Below are 6,000 nucleotides of genomic sequence, written 5' to 3' on the forward strand. Positions count from 1 at the left end.
TTGTATTGTGAGCAATAGATTCTGACCATGAAGTAATTAAACAGTGTCATACTAAATTATGTAATATTTTTAAATGTTTACAAGAAATAATAATGTGATTGTTATTGCCTAATATTTTTCTTGTGTCTTCAGCAGACAGGATCATTCTTAGAGCATGTTCTAGTGTAACCATCACAATTTATTGTAAGCATATCAAGGATCATGGTCATTTTATTATTCATTTAGAGTTGGGTGGATTTATTATTCTGATTTATGAATACTCACTGTGTGATGATCATCAAATGCTTTCTGTTCTGACACATCTCCAGTCCATGAGTGCAGAGGTTCTGGAATTATATTTTGATTCTGATTATATTTTGTTTTTAATTTTCAGAAAATGGAAGTTCTATCGATTTGTTTTACTTTACTATTTTTTGTTGTATCTCATATACCAGTTGTATATTAAGTGATTAATCTTCCATCAATCTTCATAATATTCTGCTGTGTGATTGACATCATAAGCCTTGCTTTACCTTCCTAGCGGTTCATTTCTTTCCGGTTTTATATGTCTAAAAGCGGTACATTGTTTTTCATGAAAATTTATTTTACCGCATAATATATTAGTATGAGTATAACAGAGTTTGAAACACAAAATCATGTAAAAATAATAAATTGAATAAACTAAAAATCTATATATTTAAAAAAAAAATATTATATTTATTTATTTTTTAAAATACATAATATACTGTACTGTACATAAAATACATATATACTGTAAAATAAATGTTCTTTATGTACTGCTTTTACACATATAAATCCAATGTATTGCATTCAATACAGTTTTTTTGTATTGAATGCAATAGAAATGGATTTTGAATTTCCCGCCCCACCAGCAATGTACACACGCACCGACGTCACTGAGAACTCCCCAGTGACTAATCAGGTGCAGAAGCCGGCCGGAGGAAGAGAGAAGAAGACGGAGATCGTGGCGATGGATGGCGCAGGACGCCGGCGGATCAGGCAGAACTGTATTTACTATTACCTCCCATAGGTTTACCTACCCCGAGTGTGACTCGGGGTTACCGCTTTTAGCAACTTTTTTTCTACCCCGAGTCACACTCGGGGTTACAGCTAGGGAGGTTAAGGGTGAACTTAATGAAAAAAAACAAAAGATTGCAAGCAGGTAAATTGTTTATTGCAGAAGGGACAGCTTGAATCTTTTCAGGAGTAAAACATATTTATCTGCCTGTTGACAATCTTTTCTGAAATGCGTGCATGCACAGATCAGTGTACAATGCTGGGTATCTCGGCATATCACCAGCTGCTGGGGAAGAATTAAGCTCTACACACAGCATCAAGACATCTGAAGATCCGGAATCCCGAATAAGCTGGCTGAAAATGGTGGTGCCTACAACTAAGTGAGGACAGGTGAGTTTATTTAAAAATTTGTGATCAGACAGGTAACGTTATTTTATTACAACACAAGTCACCTGTCCCATCTGCATCAAACAACCTGTCTGCTAGCATTTTTTTTTAACTTTTTATTGAAGGATGTTTTACTAAATAACAATAAAACAAAACAACAATCAGAGTTATAACAAATACATTAACAATAATATGGAAGGAAGAAATAAAAAATGGTCATACCATCTCATTAACAATGTCAGAAAGTTTCCACTCACATATCATCTATGACCACAGGGTCATTTTCTAACAAGCGCAAAGCATACCAGGAGGTATGTTCAAAAGTTCACATAATTTGACTTTTTATTAAAGGAGACTGGGTGTCTATATAGGATTTCTATATTTCAAAAAAATTCCCCACCTTAGTTTTCTTATCCAGAGATGCCTCAATCCAGGCCATTCTGAAATCATACCCCAATTTTTCCTGAAAAACCCCAAGTGTCGGGGGATTTGGGTCTAGCAATTCGTGTAGTATTGTTTTTTCGGCAGTAAGGAGAGGATAGCCAATAAACTTCGGCCGAGCAATTTTTTATAAAAGCATTAAAAGTGTTATGTACACCAACGCCATCCTGTGTACCTGAACATCGGGGTCTTTCTCAGTAGCTGGAAATACAACATAAAATACACTTATTTCCTGTGTTATTGAGTTGGGAGCATGGGTATATCTCTTTCCATATTCTAAATCTCCTCTCCAATAGTTTGACAAACAGGAACCAAGCTATACATCTTTAAATCATATTTAGGATAATACTCTTCATCCTTCCTTTCTTCCCAAAAGCAATACATGCATCCCTTTGGTGTCATTACAAATTAATAGTTTGAATAAAATGCCCATAGATAAAATGTAAAAATGTTTTCAAACTTTAATTGATTGTTTTTATTTATCTAGCAAACTGTAATAAATGTGATAGAAAAGGAAATTTCTCACAAGACAAACTAAATATCTTTACTGTCCTGACACCTTTGGTAAGTTATGTTCCAACCAACATACAAATTTGTTTTAGAAATACCTGTAGAAGAAAAGTCAGGGCATGTAAGGAAGTCGTAAGAATTGGGGAAAAGTGAAAAAGCTTGCAATATTATGTATGGTTTTAAGAATGTGGACCGAACTTCAAAAAGTGAAGATTTGCTACAGAATATTGCCAATATGTATTGTGCCTAAGCAATATCCTGAAAAATATATCCTGTGATATGAGGGCAGTACACAATATGGGAAGTGTTATAGCTGTATATCTCATGAGAGCTAATTCACTACTGCTAGTTTTGGGATTTGGAGTGATTGCTATTGGTGTCACTTCTTTGACGTTTACCCCTTGTTGGAAGTTTAAAGTTAGGAAGCAAAAGCTCTTCCTCTATTAAGATGGCCATCTCCACACTGGAACAAAGCATTGTAAATCTGTTATGGGATTATATGCAAACAGACCACAGGAAAAGCCAGTGACTAGTATTTTGCTCTTTCCAACCATCCTAATTTCTTTTTGCCCATCAAGTCTATTGCTTTTGGCCAAAATTTTGCATAAATATAGGACATTTTGCCAAAATGTTACCAATGTGATATCATGCTATCTTGCCCACCCCTTAACATCATAGTGTAAGACAAAAGCAGATACAAGCAGGTAAAAATATCAGATGATGAGCCTGCTTTATTAAAGCTCTCAAAGACTGGAAATGATAGACTATAATGGGAGATCCTGGCTGATCCAGCAAACCTGGAATGGATTTATTAAAAATGATTTGCTATTCGTTGGAAATGTTTTTAATCCTGGACCAGATCTATTCCAGGTTTGCTGGATCACCCAGGTTCTACTATGATAGTCTATGTTATCCAGTGTTGGAGAGCTTTAATAATCAGGCCCTGTGTGTACAATACATTGACCAATAAATATCTAAGATGCTGGGGAATCTGCTTTCTTTGTAGCACCAGAACATTGCAGTACAGTACAGTTATGCTGCCAACTTTCTTGGGACTGGCTGACCCAGCAATGCAGCCCAAGAACTGATTGTTTAATGCTTAATATTGCTCAAGGAGTGTCCAAGAACCCCAAACTTTATTCACGGTATCTGCAGATATCACTAGCAACAGCTGGTGTCAAAGTGCATGCATATAAAATCAGAAAGAGATTGGCCCAATTCACCCTGCACAACAAGTGTGCAAGAAAAAAACTTTGCTATTTAAAAAGAAGATTACAGTGAGACTACAGTTTCTACTGAACATATAGGCAAAGACCTGGAATGATGTGCCGTGGACTGATGAAACAAAAATAGAGTTGTTTGCTACAGTAGCAAAAAACATGTTTTGTATAAACCTGTAACATCATTTTAGGTAAACTAATATTATACTAACTGTAAAGCATGGTGGTGAAAGTGTTATGATTTAAAGTTTCTTTGCTTCTTTAGAGCCCAAGCAGCTTGCAGACATCAAGTTACCCATGAACTCTACATGACATCAAAGTGTGGTTAATGCAAATGTGTGACCATACATATGAAAGTTTAAGTTAAAATGGAAATGGATCTTTCAACACAAAAAAAAAATAAAAACACACTAGCAAATCCACCACTAATGGCTCAAAAAGTAAACAAGGGAAGTTATGGGCTATCTTAGTCAAAACCCTTATTTTAAGCAATTTGAAATGTGAAGGGAGTCCAAATGGACAATCATGCAAAGAACTTCACATACGGTACATCCTGCAGTTTAAAGCGTACCTAAGCTCAACATTTTTACTTTACATAGAAGGGTAGTCAACTCTTCAATGTAAGGTAAAAATGTTTGTGTGTTTTTTTTAAGTGCAACACCGTGACGAAGAGGAATTCCAGGACAACACAGGACAGGATCAAGGGAAGGACCAGTGCCATCAAGGAACCTGCAGGTTTAAAGGTAAGTGTGATTTTTTTGTTTTTAGTTTAGTTCCTCTTGAGGTAATACTATAGAACAAGGGTGTCAAATTCTGGCCCATGGGCCAAATCTGGCTTACAAGATCCTTTTGTTTGACCCCCCCAAAGAGTTCTAAAAATGATTTGCATCTGGCCCGCCCGCCCGCCACTATGTATTGCAGTGAGTGATGCCGCTTCTACAATTCCTGACATCACTCGCGTCTATAGAGCAGCGGCCTGTTCTGTACTATAGATGCAAGTAATGCCGAGAATTGTAGTCTCTGCATCACTCGCGTCTATGGAACAGCTCTCTGTCTCTGCGTGGCTCCGCATTGGCCTGTTCTATAGACGCAAGTAATGCTGGGAATTGTAGCCTTGACATCACTACCGTCTATGGCATCACTACCCTCTACAAGTGTGGAAAAAAGAAGGTAAGGGTGGAGTTCAGCTCTAATTATTATTTCTGACCCCCATAACTTTGAAGGTCAACCATGGTAGAAAATTAATAATGTGAATGTTAAAGTTGCAGCTGCTGAAGAATGCCGTGTGGAATGTGGGGGCAGAGGTGCTAGACCAGCGGTGGCCAACCAGTGGTCCGCGAGAAAATTTTGGGGGTCCATGGCTCTGGCCGGTGCACCCTCGAGCGGGGTCAGGAGAAGGACTCTGCTGGGGGGACGCACCGGCCAGAGGCGCAGACCAAGTCCCCTGTGCAGTTCCCAGGCTCAGGGAAGTGGGCGGGCTGTGTCCCTGAACATAACCCGCCCACTCTCCCATCGCAGGCTTGGATCAGCGATGAGGGAGTGGGCGGGGTTATGCCATAATGACATCACTCTCTGTTTCTCCCCCTTTGAGTGACACCCGGCTATCCGCGCATGGGCGGATAGGAGCCGGTGATTTTAGTGGCCTGCGGATCTGAAAAGGTTGGCGACCAATGTGCTACAGAAGACTTGAAAGACTTAAGAGGGGCTGTCAGAGAACATGGTGCAAAAAATGGGAAGGGGATGGAAGAACTAACAGAGAATGAAGTGTGGGTGGTATTTTACTCAGAAGGCTACAAATAGAGAAAGAGGCATAACATTTTTTCCTAAATAAAATTTAAATTCTTATGCCTCCTAATTCTTATGCCTCTTTCTCTTTTATAAGCTTGTTGCAGATTGAATGTTAAGCAATACGTCTTTGCTTCCATATGAAAATGTTTTATATTTAATGAGAAGGAAAAACTTCCTCAATTGTTTCAATAAATTTCAAGTTTGGCCCCCAACTTGGTCTAAGCTTTTAATTTGGGCCCTCTGTGTATGTTTTGTTTTTTTTTTTTGTATGTTTTGTTGTGTATGTGTGTGTGTTTTAAGCTGCGTACACACCTGCAATTTTTCTCGGAAAGGATCTTTCACGATCCTTTCCAACGAGAAAAGACTGCACGATGCATGAACGATGCTGTACACCCATCGCAGGCTTGGATCAGCGATGAGGGAGTGGGCGGGGTTATGCCATAATGACATCACTCTCTGTTTCTCCCCCTTTGAGTGACACCCGGCTCTTTGAACATGGGTGGTCATGAGCCGGTGATTTTAGTGGTCCGCAGAACTGAAAATGTTGGCGACCACTGCGCTAGAGAAGACTTGAAAGACTTAAGGGGGGCTGTCAGAGAACATGGTGCAAATAAAGGGAAGGGGATGGAAGAACTAA

Source organism: Pyxicephalus adspersus, chromosome 8 (assembly GCF_032062135.1).
Source record: "Pyxicephalus adspersus chromosome 8, UCB_Pads_2.0, whole genome shotgun sequence".
NCBI lineage: Eukaryota > Metazoa > Chordata > Amphibia > Anura > Pyxicephalidae > Pyxicephalus > Pyxicephalus adspersus.